General features: G+C 31.0%; 1 long non-coding RNA gene across 1 annotated transcript in view; it reads right to left on the reverse strand.

The window, feature by feature from the left end:
- LOC115949658 overlaps positions 1-13,600 on the reverse strand; it is a 38,325-nt gene extending 24,725 nt beyond the window's left edge. Inside the window, exon 1 of the long non-coding RNA XR_004083036.1 lies at positions 13,535-13,600. This is a non-coding gene — a long non-coding RNA (uncharacterized LOC115949658). The remainder of the gene's footprint in view (positions 1-13,534) is intronic.
- Positions 13,601-18,431: the final 4,831 nt, after the last annotated feature.

The raw sequence follows: 18,431 nt of genomic DNA on the forward strand, positions 1-18,431 counted from the left end.
CCAAATTAATATGAAGGAGAGGAAAAAAAAGATCTTGTAAAAAAGAATTTTTTTTAATGACGGGATAAGGATAATAATTATAAAAAAAGGGGATAAGAGTAAGGGGTTTTTCCCCCGTAAAAAGAAGTAAGGCCATTTTTAAAAAGAAACTTAACGTGTAGGAGAGGGAAAAATAGTGGAGATCCTGCAAAAGAGATTTTTTTTTCAAAAAATAGAAAAAAGAAAGAAAGAAGAAGAAGAGGATGGTATCGACAAATGTGATGTTTTGGAAACTTGATATAGCAGGTTGCCTATTAGTGGGTACCGTATCCAAAAAAAAAAAATGGAAGGTACCGTAGAATTACCCAAATAAAAAACACCATGTCTCAATTATTTTTTTATTAAAATTTCAATAGCAAAATTTGGTGCTTGAATTTAGGAGAAGTTTGTTGTAGTTAGTGACCATTGTTACTGGGTTGTTACTTGTTAGTAATATTTAGTAGGAAGTTATTGTAAGGAACACGTGGAGATTTTTCTTGATGGAGTTTTTTTTGGATAAGGATAAGCAAAATAAAAAAAGTAAGAGTTATTCTTTTTTTTTTTTGGAATGAAATTAACGTGAAGGAGAGGAAAAAAAAAGATGTTGCAAAAAAGAATTTTTTTTAATGATGGGATAAGGATAATAATTATAAAAGAAAGGGGTAAGAGTAAGGGGTTTTTCCACATAAAAAGAAGTAAGGCTTTTTAAAAAAAGCAACTTAACGTGTAGGAGAGGGAAAAAAAAAGGAGAACCTACAAAATAGATTTTTTTTTTTTTTAAGAAAAAAAGAAAAAATGAAGAAGAAGAGGATGGTACCGTCAAATGTGATGTTTTGGTAACCTTATATAACAGGTTGCCTACTAGTGGGTGCCGTACCCCCAAAAAATATGGAGGCTGCAGTAGAATTACCCGAACAAAAAATACCACGCTTCAATTGTTTTTTTATTAAAATTTAAATAGCAAAATTCGGTGCTTGAATTTAGGAGAAGTTTGTTGTAGTTAGTGACCACTGTTACTGGGTTGTTAGTAATATTTAGTAGGAAGTTATTGTAAGGAACACGTGGAGAGTTTTCCTGATGGAGTTTTTTTTGGATAAGGATAAGCCAAAAAAAAAAAAAGTAAGAGTTATTCTTTTGTTTTTAGAACAAAATTAACGTGAAGGAGAGGAAAAAAAGAGATGTTGCAAAAAAGAATTTTTTTTAATTATGGGATAAGGATAATAATTATAAAAAAAAGGGATAAGAGTTAGGGGTTTTTCCCCCATAAAAAGAAGTAAGGCTTTTTTCAAAAAGCAACTTAACGTGTAGGAGAGGGAAAAAAAAGGGAGAACCTGCAAAATAGATTTTTTTTTTTTTTTTTAAAGAAAAAAAGAAGAAGAAGAGGATGGTACCATCAAATGTGATGTTTTGGTAACTTGATATAGCAGGTTGCCTACTAGTCAGTACCGTACCCCCAAAAAAAAGGTGGGTACTGTAGAATTACCCGAACAAAAAATACCACGCTTCAATTGTTTTTTTTTATTAAAACTTAAATTGCATAATTCGGTGCTTGAATTTAGGAGAAGCTTATTGTAGGTAGTGACCACTGTTACTTGGATGTTAGTAATATTTAGTAGGAAGTTATTGTAAGGAACACGTGGAGAGTTTTCCTGATGGAGTTTTTTTTGGATAAGGATAAGCCAAAAAAAAAAAAAGTAAGAGTTATTCTTTTGTTTTTAGAACAAAATTAACGTGAAGGAGAGGAAAAAAAGAGATGTTGCAAAAAAGAATTTTTTTTAATTATGGGATAAGGATAATAATTATAAAAAAAAGGGATAAGAGTTAGGGGTTTTTCCCCCATAAAAAGAAGTAAGGCTTTTTTCAAAAAGCAACTTAACGTGTAGGAGAGGGAAAAAAAAGGGAGAACCTGCAAAATAGATTTTTTTTTTTTTTTTTAAAGAAAAAAAGAAGAAGAAGAGGATGGTACCATCAAATGTGATGTTTTGGTAACTTGATATAGCAGGTTGCCTACTAGTCAGTACCGTACCCCCAAAAAAAAGGTGGGTACTGTAGAATTACCCGAACAAAAAATACCACGCTTCAATTGTTTTTTTTTATTAAAACTTAAATTGCATAATTCGGTGCTTGAATTTAGGAGAAGCTTATTGTAGGTAGTGACCACTGTTACTTGGATGTTAGTAATATTTAGTAGGAAGTTATTGTAAGGAACACGTGGAGAGTTTTCCTGATGGAGTTTTTTTTGGATAAGGTAAGCAAAAAAAAAAAAAAAAAAAAGTAAGAAATTTTTTTTTTTTAAACCAAATTAACATGAAGGAGAGGAAAAAAAAAAGATCTTGCAAAAAAAGATTTTTTTTAATGATGGGATAAGGATAATAATTAGAAAAAAAAGGGATAAGAGCAAGGGTTTTTCCCCCAGAAAAAAGAAGTATGGCTTTTTTTAAAAAGCAAGTTAACGTGTAGGTGAGGAAAAAAAGGAGGAGATCTTGCAAAAGAGATCTTCTTTTAAAAAAAAAAAAAAAAAGAAAAAAAGAAGAAGAAAAGGATGGTACCATCAAATGTGATGTTTTGGTAACCTGATGTAGCATGTTGGCTACTAGTGGGTACCGTACCCTCACAAAAAAGGGAGGGTACTGTAGAATTACCCGAACAAAAAATACCACGCTTCAATTATTTTTTTATTAAAATTTCAATAGCAAAATTTGGTGCTTGAATTTAGGAGAGGTTTTTTGTAGTTGGTGATCACTATTACTGGGCTGTTAGTAATATTCAGTAGGAAGTTATTGTAAGGAACACGTGGAGAGTTTTCCTGATTTAGTTTTTTTGATAAGGATAAGGTGAAAAAAAACAGAAAGAGCTTTTCTTTTAAAAAAAAAAAAAAATTAACGTGAGGGAGTGGAAAAAAAAAATGTTGCCAAAAAGAATTTTTTTTAACGATGGGATAACGATTATAATTATAAAAAAAAGGGATATGAGTGAGGGGTTTATCCACCATAAAAAGAAGTAATTCTTTTTATAAAAAGCAACTTAACGTGTAGGAGAGGGAAAAAAAAAAGGAGATCCTAGAAAAGTGATTTTTTAGAAAGAAAAAGAAAAGAAAAAAGAAGAAAAGAATGGTACCATCAAATGCGATGTTTTGGTAACCTGATATAGCAAGTTGCCTACTAGTGCGTACTGTATCCCCAAAAAAATGGGAGGGTATGGTAGAATTACCCGGACAAAAAATACCATGCTTCAATTATGTTTTTATTAAAATTTAAATTGCAAAATTCTGTGCTTGAATTTCGGAGAAGTTTGTTGTAGTTAGTGACCGCTGTTACAAGGTTGTTAGTTATATTTAGTAGGAAGTTATTGTAAGGAACAAGTGGAGAGTTTTCCCGATAGAGTTTTTTTTGGATAAGGATAAGCACAAAAAAAATAAAAAGACTTTTTCTTCTTTTCCATTTTTTTAAAAACCAAATTAACATGAAGGAGAGGACAAAAAAAAAAGATCTTGCAGAAAAGAATTTTTTTTAATGATCGGATAAGGATAATAATTATAAAAAATGGGGATAAGAGTAAGGGGTTTTTCCCCAGAAAAAGATGTAAGGCTTTTTTAAAAAAACAACTTAACGTGTAGGAGAGGGAAAAAAAGAAGATATCTTGCAAAAGAGATTGTTTTTTTTTAAAAAAAAAGAAAAAGAAAAAATGATGAAGAAGAGGATGGTACCACCAAATGTGATGTTTTGGTAACCTGATATAGCAGGTTGCCTACTAGTGGATACCGTACCCCCAAAACAAGGGAGGGTACTGTAGAATTACTCGAACAAAAAATACCACGCTTCAATTCTTTTTTTATTAAAATTTAATAGCAAAATTCGATGATTGAATTTAGGAGAAGTTTGTTGTAATTAGTGACCATTGTTACAGGGATGTTAGTAATATTTAGTAGAAAGTTATTGTACGAACACGTGGAGAGTTTTCCTGATGGAGTTTTTTTTTGGATAAGGATAAGCAAAATATAAAGTAAGAGTTTTTTTTTTTTTTTAAACGAAATTAACGTGAAGAAGAGGAAAAAAAAGATGTTGCAAAAAATTATTATTTTTTATGATGGGATTAGGATAATAATTATAAAAAAAGGGATAAGAAGGAAGGGTTTTTCCGCCATAAAAAGAAGTAAGGCTTTTTAAAAAAAGCAACTTAACGTGTAGGAGGGGCAAAAAAAGAGGAGACCTTGCAAAAGAGATTTTTTTTTTTTTTTTTTTTAAAAAAAAAAAAAAAGGAAGAAGAAGAGGATGGTACCATCAAATGTGATGTTTTGGTAACCTGTTATAGCAGATTGCCTATTAGTGGGTACTGTATCCCCATAAAAAAGGGTGGGTATTATAGAATTACCCGAACAAAAAATACCACGCTTTAATTATTTTTTTATAAAAATTTCAATTGCAAATTCGGTGCTTGAATTTTGGAGAAGTTTGTTGTAGTTTGTGACCACTGTTACTGAGATGTTAGTAATATTTAGTAGGAAGTAATTGTAAGGAACACGTGACAAGTTTTCAAGATAGAGTTTTTTTTTGGATAAGGATAAGCAAAAAAAAGAGTAAGAGTTTTTTTTTTTTTTTTTTAAAACCAAATTAACATGGAGGGGAAAAAAAAAAAGAAGTTGCAAAAAAGAAATTTTTTTTTTTATATGATGGGAGAAGGATAATAATTATAAAAAAAATGGGGATATGAGTAAGGGGTTTTTCCCCCATAAAAAGAAGTATGGCTTTTTTAAAAGCAACTTAACGTGTAGGAGAGGGAAAAAAAGAGGATATTTTGCAAAAGTGATTTTTTTTTAAAAAAAAAAAAGAAAGAAAGAAAGAAGAGGAAGTGGATGGTACCATCAAATGTGATGTTTTGGTAACCGGATATAGCAGGTTGCCTTTTAGTGGGTACCGTACCCCTAAAAAAAAAGGGAGGGTACTGTAGAATTATCCGAACAAAAAATACCACTCTTCAATTATTTTTTTTATTAAAATTTCTATTGTAAAATTCGGTGCTTGAATTTAGGAGAAGTTTGTTGTAGTTAGTGATCACTGTTACTGGGCTATTAGTAATATTTAGTAGGAAGTTACTGTAAGGAACACATGGATAGTTTTCTAGATGGAGTTTTATTTGAATAAGGATATGCAAAAAAATAAAAATAAAAACCAAATTAACGTGAAGGAGTGGATAAAAAAAAGATCTTGCAAAAAAGAATTTTTTTTAATGATGGGATAAGGATAATAATTATAAAAAAGGGGATAAGAATAAGGCGTTTTTCCCCCAAAAAATGATGTAAGGCTTTTTTTAAAAAGCAACTTAACGTGTAGGAGAGGAAAAAAAGATGTGATCTTGCAAAAGAGATTTAAAAAAAAAAAAAAAAAAAGAAGAAGAAGAAGAAGAGGATGGTACCATCAAATGTGATGTTTTGGTAACCTAATATAGCAGGTTACTTACTAGTGGATACTGTATCCCCAAAAAAAGAGGAGGGTACTGTAGAATTACCCGAACAAAAAATACTACGCTTCAAATTATTTTTTTATTAAAATTTCAATAGCAAAATTCGGTGCTTGAATTTAGGAGAAGTTTGTTGTAGTTAGTGACCACTATTATTGGGATGTTAGTAATATTTAGTAGGAAGTTATTGTAATGAACACGTGGAGAGTTTTCCTGATGGAGTTTTTTCTGGATAAGGATAAGCAAAAAAAAAAGTAAGAGTGTTTCTTTTCTTTTCTTTTTTTTTAAATGAAATTAACGTGAAGGAGAGGGAAAAAAAAGATGTTGCAAAAAAGAATTTTTTTTAATGATGAATAAGGATAATAATTATAAAAAAAAAGGGATAAGAATAAGGGGCTTTTCTTCCATAAAAAGAAGTAAGGCTTTTTTTAAAAAGCAACTTATCGTGTAGGAGAGGGTAAAAAATAGGAGATCCTGCAAAAGAGATTTTTTTTTTTTTTTGAAAAAAGAAAAGAAAAAAGGAAGAAAAAGATGATGGAACCATCAAATGTGATGTTTTGGTAGCTTGATATAGTAGATTGCCTACTAGTGAGTACCGTACTCCTAAACAAAAAGGTGGGTACTGTAGAATTACCTGAACATGAAGGAGAGGAAAAAAGAAAGATCTTGCAAAAAAGAATTTTTTTTAGTGATGGGTTGAGGATAATAATTATAAAAAAGGGGATAAGAGTAAGGGGTTTTTCCCCCATAAAAAGAAGTAAGGCTTTTTAAAAAAAACAACTTAACGTGTAGGAGAGGGAAAAAAAGAGGAGATCCAGGAAAAAAGATTATTTAAAAAAAAAAAGAAGAAGAAGAAGAAGAAGAAGAAGAGGATGGTACCACCAAATGTGATGTTTTGGTAACCTGATATAGCAGGTTGCCTACTAGTAGGTACCGTACCCCAAAAAAAGGGACGATACTCTAGAATTACCTGAACAAAAAATACTATGCTTCAATTATTTTTTTAATTTAAATTTCAATAGCAAAATTCGATGATTGAATTTAGGAGAAGTTTGTTGTAGTTAGTGACCATTGTTACAGGGATGTTAGTAATATTTAGTAAGAAATTATTGTAAGAACACGTGGAGAGTTTTCCTAATAGGGATTTTTTTGGATAAGAATAAGCAAAAAAAGAAGTAAGAGTTTGTTTTTTTTTTTTTTTAAACGAAATTAATGTGAAGAAGAGGATAAAAAAAAGATGTTGCAAAAAAGAATTTTTTTTAATGATGGGATAAGGATAATAATTATAAAAAATGGGATAAGAGTAAGGGGTTTTTCCGCCATAAAAGGAAGTAAGGCTTTTTTTAAAAAGCAACTTAATGTGTCGGAGAGGGAAAAAAAGAGGAGACCTTGCAAAAGAGATTTTTTTTTTTTTTTTAAAAGAAAAAGAAAAAAGGAAGAAGAAGAGGATGGTACCATCAAATGTGATGTTTTGGTAACCTGATATAGCAGATTGCCTACTAGTGGGTACTGCACCCCCACAAAAAAGGGAGGGTACTATAGAATTACCCGAACAAAAAATACCACACTTCCATTATTTTTTTATAAAAATTTCAATTGAAAATTCGGTGCTTGAATTTAGGAGAAGTTTGTTGTAGTTAGTGACCACTGTTACTACGTTGTTAGTAATATTTAGTGGGAAGTTATTGTAAGGAACACGTGGAGAGTTTTCTAGATAGAGTTTTTTTTTGGATAAGGATAAGCAAAAAAAAAAAAAAAAAAGTAAGAGTTTTTTTTGAAAAAAAAAAAAAAACAAAATTAACATGAAGGAGAGGAAGAAAAAAACAAGTTGCAAAAAAGAATTTTTTTTTTAATGATGGGATAAGGATAATAATTATAAAAAAAAGGCGATAAGAGTAAGGGGTTTTTCCCCCATAAAAAGAAGTAAGGCTTTTTTTAAAAAGCAACTTAACGTGTAGGAGAGGGAAAAAAAAAAAAAAAGAGATTTTGCATAAGAGATTTTTTTTTAAAAAAAAAGAAAGAAAGAAAGAAGAGGAAGAGGATGGTACCATCAAATGTGATGTTTTGGTAACTTGATATAGCAGGTTACCTTCTAGTGGGTACCGTACCTCCAAAAAAATGGGAGGGTACTGTGGAATTATCCGAACAAAAAATTCAACTCTTCATTTCTTTTTTTATTAAAATTTCTATTGCAAAATTCGGTGCTTGAATTTAGGAGAAGTTTGTTGTAGTTAGTGACCATTGTTACTGTGCTGTTAGTAATATTTAGTAGGAAGTTTTTGTAAGGAACACGTAGAGAGTTTTCCAGATGGAAATAAGGATAAAAAAAAAAAATGTAAGAGTTTTTTTATTTTTTTAAAACCAAATTAACGTGAAGGAGTGGTAAAAAAAAAAGATCTTGCAAAAAAAATTTTTTTTAATGATGGGATAAGGATAATAATTATAAAAAAAGGGATAAGAATAAGGTGTTTTTCCCCCAAAAAAAGAAGTAAAGCTTTTTTTAAAAAGCAACTTAACTTGTAGGAGAGGGAAAAAAAAAAAAAGGAGATTTTGCATAAGAGATTTTTTTTTTAAAAAAAAAAGAAAGAAAGAAAGAAGAGGAAAAGGATGGTACCATCAAATGTGATGTTTTGGTAACTTGATGTAGCAGGTTGCCTTCTAGTGGGTACTGTACCTCCAAAAAAACAGGAGGGTACTGTGGAATTATCCGAACAAAAAATTCAACTCTTCATTTATTTTTTTATTAAAATTTCTATTGCAAAATTCGGTGCTTGAATTTAGGAGAAGTTTGTTGTAGTTAGTGACCATTGTTATTGTGCTGTTAGTAATATTTAGTAGGAAGTTTTTGTAAGGAACATGTGGAGAGTTTTCCAGATGGAGTTTTTTTTTTTTTTAATAAGGATATGTAAAAAAAAAAAAATGTAAGAGCTTTTTTATTTTTTTAAAACCAAATTAATGTGAAGAAGTGGTAAAAAAAAAGATCTTGCAAAAAAGAATTTTTTTTAATGATGGGATAAGGATAATAATTATAAAAAAAGGGATAAGAATAAGGTATTTTTCCCCCAAAAAAAGAAGTAAAGCTTTTTTTAAAAAGCAACTTAACGTGTAGGAGAGGGAAAAAAAGAGGAGATCCTACAAAAGAGATTTTTTTTTTTTTTAAAAAAAACAAAAAAGAAAAAAGAAGAAGAAGAGGATGGTACCATCAAATATGATGTTTTGGTAACCTAATATAGCAGGTTACTTACTAGTAGATACCGTATCACTAAAAAAAGGGGAGGGTACTGTAGAATTACCCTAACAAAAAATACTACGCTTCAATTATTTTTTTTATTAAAATTTCAATAGCAAAATTCGGTGCTTGAATTTAGGAGAAGTTTGTTGTAGTTAGTGACCACTGTTATTGGGCCGTTAGTAATATTTAGTAGGAATTTATTGTAAGGAACACGTGGAGACTTTTCCTCCTGCAATTTTTTTGGGATAAGGATAAGTAAAAAAAAAAAAAGTAAGAATTTTTTTTTTAAAACCAAATTAACATGAAGGAGAGGAAAAAAAAAAAGATCTTGCAAAAAAGATTTTTTTTTAATGATGGGATAAGGATAATAATTATAAAAAAAAAAAAAATGGGATAAGAGTAAGGTGTTTTTCCCCCCATAAAAAGAAGTATGGCTTTTTTAAAAAAGCAACTTAACGTGTAGGAGAGGGAAAAAAAGAGGAGATCCTGCAAAAGAGATTTTTTTTTAAAAAAAAGAAAGAAAGAAAGAAAGAAGGAGAGGATGGTACCATCAAATGTGATGTTTTGGTAACCTGATATAGCAAGTTGTCTACTAGTGGGTACCATACCCCCAAAAAAAGGGAGGGTACTGTAGAATTACCCGAACAAAAGATACCACGCTTCAATTATTTTTTATTAAAATTTCAATAGCAAAATTCGATACTTGAATTTAGGAGAAGTTTGTTGTAATTAGTGACAATTGTTACTAGGCTGTTAGTAATATTTAATAGGAAGTTATTGAAAGGAACATATGGAGAGTTTTCCAGATGGAGTTTTTTTTTGGATAAGGACATGCAAAAAAAAAAAAAGTAAGAGTTTTTTTTTTTTTTTTTAACCAAATTAACGTGAAGGAGAGAAAAAAAAAAGATCTTGCAAAAAAGAATTTTTTTTTTTTAATGATGGGATAAGGATAATAATTATAAAAAAAGCGTTGAGAATAAGGCGTTTTTCCCCCAAAAAAAGAAGTAAGGCTTTTTTTAAAAATCAACTTAACGTGTAGGAGAGGGAAAAAAAGAGGAGATCCTGCAAAAGTGATTTTAAAAAAAAAATAAAAAAAATAAAAAAAGAAGATGAAGTGGATGGTACCATCAAATGTGATGTTTTGATAACTTGATATAGCAGGTTACTTACTAGTAGGTACTGTATTCCCAAAAAAAGGGAAGGGTACTGTAGAATTGCCCGAACAAAAAATACCACGCTTCAATTATTTTTTTATTAAAATTTCAATAGCAAAATTCGGTGCTTGAATTTAGGAGAAGTTTGTAGTAGTTAGTGACCACTGTTACTGGACTGTTAGTAATATTTAGTAGGAAGTTATTGTAAGGAACACGTGGATAGTTTTCTTCTAGGAGTTTTTTTTGGAGAAGGATAAGCAAAAAAAAAAAAAGTAAGAGTTTAAAAAAAAAAAAAAAAAAAAAAACCAAATTAACATGAAGGAGAGGAAAAGAAAAAAGAACTTGCAAAAAAGAATTTTTTTTTTAATGATGGGATAAGGATAATTATTATAAAAAAAGGGGATAAGAGTAAGGGGTTTTTCCCCCGTAGAAAGAAGTATGGCTTTTTTTAGAAAGCAACTTAACGTGTAGGAGAGCGAAAAAAAGTGGAGATCCTGCAAAAGAGTTTTTTTTTTTTTTTTTTTTTTAAATGAAAGAAAGAAGAAGAAGAGGATGGTACCATCAAATGTGATGTTTTGTTAACCTGATATAGCAGGTTGCCTACTAGTGGGTACTGTACTCCCAAAAAAAAGGGAGGGTACTATTGAATTACCCGAACAAAAAATACTACGTTTCAATTATTTTTTATTAAAATTTCAATAGCAAAATTCGGTGCTTGAATTGAGGAGAAGTTTGTTGTAGTTAGTGACCACTGTTACTGGGTTGTTAGTAATATTTAGTAGGGAGTTATTGTAAGGAACACGTGGAGAGTTTTCGAGATGGAGTTTTTTTTTGGATAAGGATAAGCAAAAAAAAAAAGTAAGAGTTTTTCTTTTCTTTTCTTTCTTTTTTAAAAATGAAATTAATGTGAAGGAGAGGGGAAAAAAAAAGATGTGGAAAAAAAAAAGATGTTGCAAAAAAGAATTATTTTTAATGATGGGATAAGGATAATAATTATTAAAAAAAGAGATAAGAGTAAGGGGTTTTTCCCCCATAAAAAGAAGGCTTTTTATAAAAAGCAACTTAACGTGTAGGAGAGGGAAAAAAAGGGGAGATCCTGCAAAAGAGATTTTTTTTTTAAAAAAGAAAAAAAGTAGAAGAAGAGGATGGTACCATCAAATATGATGTTTTGGTAATCTGATATAGCAGGTTGCCTACTAGCGGGTACCGTACCCCCCAAAAAAAGGGAGGGTACTGTAAAATTACCCGAACAAAAAATACCATGCTTCAATTATTTTTTTATTAAAATTTCAATAGCAAAATTTGGTTCTTGAATTTAGGAGAAGTTTGTTGTAGTTAGTGACCACTGTTACTAGGCTGTTAGTAATATTTAGTAGGAAGTTATTGTAAGGAACACATGGAGAGTTTTCCTAATGGAGTATTTTTTGGATAAAGATAAGCAAGAAAAAAAAAAAAAAAGGTAAGAGTTTTTCTTTTCTTTTTTCTTTTTTTTTTATTAATACCTAATTAACGTGAAGGAGAGGAAAAAAACGAAAGATGTTGCAAAAAAGAATTTTTTTTAATGATGGGATAAGGATAATAAATATAAAGAAAGGGATAAGAATAAGGGGTTTTTCCCCCATAAAAAGATGTAAGGCTTTTTTTAAAAAGCAACTTAATGTTTAGGAGAGGGAAAAAAAAGAGGAGATCCCGCAAAAGAGATTTTTTTTTTTGAAAAAGAAAAAAGAAAAAATGAAGAAGAAGAGGATAGTTGGTTGCCAGATTTTGATAGGAGTGTTTGTAGCAAATTTGAATTTTAGTTGTAGTGGTTTAGTGGATGTGAAGTTATTTAGTAGTGGGTTGTTTAAAAGTTAGAAATATAATTTTACTTGATTGTCCTCTAATTTTGTCCAGGTGTAGGGGTATTTGGGAACCAAAAAAAAAATCCAATCCAAATATGATTAGCCCCTTAAATAGCAGTATAGGTAAATTCAAATCCAGAAATTTTACTTGTTGCACCTCTTGCGGGAGGAAAAAAAATTTGCATGCATGACATGGGACAAGAACTTGCAAAAGATGTCGACTGATGCAAGCAAGCGGACATGCCCACAGTCACTGATATGTCCACATATCTGATTCATTAAAATCTTCTATATTCAAACACTCATAACAGCTTCCCGAACTTCCAAGAACCACAAAATACAAGCAACACATCGCATAGTTTCTTAATACTGCCATATAAAACAAATAATTCTTTTTGGCTAAGTAAATAAAACAAATAATACTATGTATACTTTCTTTTTATATAAGTAATAATGCTTCATTAAAAAAAAAAATGAAAGAGTACAAAGAAACAAAGCACAGGCAGTGTGCTAAGAACCCAGCGAACATACAAAACTATGACACATGAAAATTACAACTATCAAGCAAATCAAGCAAAGAAGAAAAAGTAAAAACTTCTGATGCATTTGTCCACTCTAAACAAAGTCTAGAAGAGCGCAAGCTTCAAATCCTGAATTGATCTTTCACACCCTTCAAAGGTCCGAGTATTCCTATCCTGCCACATACCCCACATGAGGCAATGAGGGATCATACTCCAACAAGCAAGAAGCCCCTTTAACACCACTAGGCATAAAAAAATGTACCCCAAAGAGCAAGAGTGACATATTCTACGACTCCCTAGCTACAGGACAATGTAATAGTAAATGATCTGTGGACTCCCCATCCTTTTTGCACATGCAACACCAATGACCACAATGATTGGGCACCTCATCATCAATGGTTAATTTTTTTTCCCCACGCCATAGTCCATAGAAAAACTAAACTTGTTTGGAACTTTAGGTTTCCACAAAAGCTTCCAAGGAAAAGCCGATTTAGCTATAGAATGCAACACCTTATAATAGGATTAACTTCTAAAATACCTCCAGAAGACACTTTCCAACATATCCTATTCATTCCATCCCGTCTCACAACCTTCTAAAAAAAAAATCCCGCTGTGACTTCTCCATGAGCCGCACAATACTCATTGGGATTGGGAACAGAGATAGATAGTAAGTAGGCAAGCTAGATAAAGTACTCTTAATCAATGTGGGCTGTCCACCATTAGAAAGCTACATGCTCTTCCAACCAGCCAAGTGCCTCTCCATTTTCTCTAGAACACCAGGCCAATCAGCTTTTGCTGTAAAAGTGGAGCCTAGAGATAGACCCAAATAAGTCATGGGCAAGTGAGCTACCTTACACCTCAAAAAACCGACCACAACTTCAGGCCCTGGCACTCAGATTTCCCTAGATTAATCTTCAAACCAGATATAAGTTAAAACCATAGAAAAACTGCTTTCATGTGCCAAATCTGTTCTATATGTGCGTATCTTTCATGTACTCAGAATCTCGGATAATGCACCTTACATATCCAGCAAACAATATTTCAGCATGTAAAAGGTTATGCCAAGTTGCCAACTACTGCAAGAACTCTGGTTTGGGATTGGGACAAGTTATCAAAAAATAAAAAAGGTTTTGGGCCACAAAGGAAAATTCATTCCAACCAGTCCTTTTAAATTAGTACAAAAATTCCAGAATTTTTTTTTTGGGGGGTGGGGGCCGGGGGGGGGGGGGGTGTGTGGAGGAAGAAAAAAAAATATGAACATGGAAAGAAAAAGAAACTAAAAATAGAAAGGAAGCATAAAAAAGGCTATACCTTAGGGTTTGATTCTGCCTTAGTAATTTGAGCTTGGAAAAGATCCAAAGGGTCGGTGGCTGTCCAAGTTTGATATGTTGCTGAAAAATCTACACTAGATTCACACAAAGAAAAAACAGTACATTGAAAAATCTAACCACAAGTCATCAAGACCGGCAAAGCATAGAAAGTTGTACTAGATAGAATTAACAATTCAAAAGCAGTGGTGAATTAAAACTAATGCTACTTGTTACATTTGCTAAACACTGGAAATTTCCAGATTCTCTCAGATGATTAGACTTACAAGTTACAACTACTCGAGTAACTGAACACGACGAATACAAATGATGACATTATAATTTAAAATCAATATTCAAATCTGCGAAATCAGAATTCACTTGGTTCCTTGTCAGTTTCTATGAAAACAGAAACATTTTATGTGTTCCAACAAAAGATTTCATTTTTTTTTCTCTCAACTGGAACTAGCATTTCTTCCTATGCTCAAACTATGCACAAATTTTGAATTTATTAGTGGAAGAGAGCACATGCTCACTGGAAAATTACAAAGAAAAAACACTGATGGCATAACTTGTAACAAGAAATCGTTTAAAGATAGTACATGGATGCATCCAAATATTGTAAAGCATAAATAAGAATCAATGAAGACCAAATAATACATAGAAGTCCAAAATACACTGCTGATCCTAAACTTTAACCTGTGAGCAATTTTAGTCCCCAAAAAAACTTAAAGTGCTCAATTTTAGCAAAAATGCTAGGACAACAACTTTTGTCACAATTTGTCCATGTGGCAAGTTATGAGTGGTGGATCCACAATTCCACCACTCAACTTGCCCCGTTGACAAGTTGTGGCTTTAGTTGTGGTCCTAGTATTACTGCAATTTTAGTCCCTAAAAAAGCTTAAAGTTACCACTTTTAGTCCTTACGGAGTGATAACATGTCAGTTTTTTGTTTGGCCTCGTCATATAAAGGACCAAAGCAAACACTTCATTTAAGCCTACATTGAACAAGCACATTACAGTAAACAAAGAAAGTTGAATTTAAGGGCATCAAGTAACCAGTATAATATTGATTAAAGTGCAATTTTTGGGAGATTTCTGAGAGAATAATGACCTGAACACATGCCCAATGACTAAGTTGACTTTAAATTGAGTGCGAAAGCCAAGAAACATTCCCTCGAATTCATGCACATCTTCTTTTGCAACTTATTTTAATAGCCTTTTTCCAAACTCGGACTTTTCCAAAATTAAGTTTTATATATGCAATTCTTGTGTTTGTTTTGGGTGAAAATCACTTCCGAAAATGTTTTTCCGTAAATGCGGGTGTTTGGTTGGTCCGGAAAATAGAATTTTCTGGAAATCAATTTCAGTTGACTGTAAAAAATACCCTTTGACCAAGGAAATTCATTTCTGTTGCTATTTTCACTTCAAATGAATTCCAGAGAGAGAGAGAGAGAGAGAGAGAGAGAGGAAGAAGAGGGTGAACCCCGAGCTCCAGTCCAGTCTGATGATCGCCGGCGAACCTCGAGCTCCAATCCGACGATCGCACGCACCAGTCGCACCGGTCTCGTCGATCGCAGCACCACGCCGATCGCAACGCGCTGCTCTATCTCGCCTTCGATCTCGCCTCCGCGCGATCTCGCCTTCGACCCACTGATCTCTCTCTCTCTGTGATTTTGATTTTTGTTGTTGTCGCGATGGTGTGGTGGTGGTGTTTTGGTGGTTGTGGCTTTTGATTGCCAGAGTTTGCTATCGTGGGTTGAATTGCCATGTGAAAAATTTGTAAGAAAATAGCATTTTCAACAATATAACCAAACACTAGAAAATATTTTTCATAACATTTTCTAAAATGCAATCAAACACTTAAAAATATTTTTCTTTCCGGAAAATAGCATTTCCCGAAAATAAGTATTTTCCGGAAAATCACTTACATGAAACAAACACAGCCTCAGTGATATATAGCAAGTGTGGAACTCATTTTCTTAAACTCAAGTTCCACTAAATTGTATAGAACTTGATTTTAGAAAAAAAATCAAGTTTCATGTTGGAACTTGACTTTCTATAAAATAAAATTTTAAAAAAAAGTTACATAACTAAATAAGTTGTGATGGAAGCTTTGAAACAATTTTTTTTTTTTTCCAAAAACCAAATATTTAGCAAAAAAATGCCTTTAAACGTGTATTTAATAAAAAACAAAAATATGTAATCTGATTTTTTTCCCTTTTTTTTCCTTATTGGATATTGGTTAGAAATGCTCCTACTAACAACTACCCCAACCCCTATCCCTTTAACCCCAAACACTTAGCAAAATGTTTAGTCAACTGTAATTTAGCTAAAATGTAGTTTAGTTTTTTTTTTTATTAAAAGGAATAGTCATTATTTATGAATAACTATCTATCTATTTATCTATTATATTATATAATATAAAAATTAGATTTCCAAATTGGAAGATGCACACAGTAATGACATACGTCTCTTTCTAAAGACATAAAACAAAGACAAGTCATCTTTTTTATTGCTTTCAATGTCCATTAATTACTTTTCACAAACAAAATTACAAAACAAAAAATTAAAAAAATAGATATAAATGGTAGGTTATAAAATAACTATGTACTTATTTATTTATTTATATGTATATATTTATTTTTACAATGATTTTTTTAGAAAAATATTGAAAATGAATATAAAAAATATAGAATAGAAAATCTAATTCTCATTTATAAAAGAAATTATTTTCTCTCAAAAAAAATTTTTGGTAAAAAAATTAATAATGAATATGAAAAGTCTCAAAGTTTTCCATAAACCTATATGGTAGCCCAAAAGGCCTTTATTCAAACCTACTATTATGCTACCACATTAGATTCGACGGGGTTTTTTTCTTCTTTCAAAAAAAAAAAAAAATCGCATTAACTATTCAACTTACCAGATATATATACACTTTTTAATTACCAAAACATAAAAGGCCTCTTCCTCTTCCTTAATATTTCCCTCCCTCAACACCATTGAATACTTTATTTTCTTCCTTTACATATTTTTCATATACATATCTTATGACGAACAAGTTAAGTATTTGTGATGGAGAAATTTTCTTTTTCTTTTATGGCTAAATTTTTTTTTTACTATTCACAAATGATTGTTACTATTTCGAGCGGCAAGTGTGCAACCACCTTGATATGCGTGCTATGGGAAGCAAGAGGCGTAATTTTATTGATCTTCATTCTTAAAGATTGACCCACCACTAAGCAAATGATATGAAGTTCACACATGAGAAATAATAAAGGATTTTGACATTGAGAAACTTTTCTTTTTCCTCTTTAAATTTATTTTTTCTTTTAGATTCAATTTGCATTTTGATTTATATATTGTGTATGTGATGATAATGTGAGAGGTTTTGGTACTTGTAGGTACAATAATTGATTTTAGAAATACTACACCTTTGACCTAGCACTTTCTTTTTTTCTATGATTCCAATATTATGTTGATAAAAATTGGTTTTTAATTATGGTGTTGCTATTATCATGGAATTACTAGAAAATGAGGGGAAAATAAAAGTCTTCCATGATTGAATTATTATTTCCCATAAACAATACTTGATCATCATTTTTTATCTCAATCTTTTCTTTTTAGAATTTGTTAGATGGGTAATATTATTATTGCTCTCCATTAAATCTATCCAAGATAGTAAACTTTTCAAATGATAAGTCCTATAAAGTTGAGAATTCAAAACCTTACATTTAATAAGTATTGTTTTTCCTTAATTTTATATAATTTTATCCCGTAATTAGACAATAATGAAAATAATGAATTTATTACCATATACCAGGGGTGGCAAATCCAACATGACCCATGAACCTGACATGACATGAATTTAGCAGGTTATAGGTTGAAACTTAACAGGTTCGTATCATATTTGAGTTGATACGACTAACCTGTTTAATAAACGTGTCGTGTTTGGGTCCAACTCATGGGACTCGTTTGACATGTCTAACTAAATGTCATTTTACTAATACATCCTTCAAAATCCTAGGTATATAAACTTATTAGTTGTATGTTTATTTTGTTTGACATATTGTGATTAATCATTTGTGATATTAAGATATGCTTTAGTTTTAAATTATTATTTGTAATGTAATTATTCATTAGTTCTAAATTTTATATTTAAAAAATCTATTTGTTTGGTTTTTCATAGTTTAGATCAATTGGGTTAAAAATAAAATTTGTATTTTTTTCCACTTTGATAAAATTTGATAAACAAGTCAACAAAACTGACCCGTTTAATAAATATGTCGTGTTAAAGTTGAGGAATCTTGACCCATTTAATAAACGTGTCAAGTTAGTGTTAACTCATATAGTTAAATATTCACAGGTCGACATGACAAGAATCTAATACGCGAACACGAATTATCATCTCTACCATATACGTTATTGGTGGTAAAAATGACAATGAATATGTTTCTAAACCAAAGAATTGACATGGAAATATAAAATATAACTATAGATTCCAATTATTCCAAAGTATCACAAGTTAGCGACAAGTGATCTGTGTTGTCATGGTGGTGATTGTCAGTGACATCACCAAGAAAAATCTAACTTCCTTCTTTCTCTTTTTTTTTTTTTTTTTTAAATAGTTTTTAAATAGATCAATTTTTGTTTTCTAACTAAAATAGCCGATATTACTCAGTATATCCGGTATTGTCTGTCACCAACTGGTATGTAAAGCAGCACAAAATGAGGAGGTTTCTGTACCGATTCACTAATCGGCACAAAAAATTTTGATTGAACCGGCCGATACAGTACAATATTGACTCCATTGCCTGTAAAATATCATTTTTTTTTAATCTTTATAAAGTAACCCAAATTTAAAATAAAAAAAGAAAATAAATCAGGCACTTTACATAATG

Source organism: Quercus lobata, chromosome 6 (assembly GCF_001633185.2).
Source record: "Quercus lobata isolate SW786 chromosome 6, ValleyOak3.0 Primary Assembly, whole genome shotgun sequence".
NCBI classification, from domain to species: domain Eukaryota; kingdom Viridiplantae; phylum Streptophyta; class Magnoliopsida; order Fagales; family Fagaceae; genus Quercus; species Quercus lobata.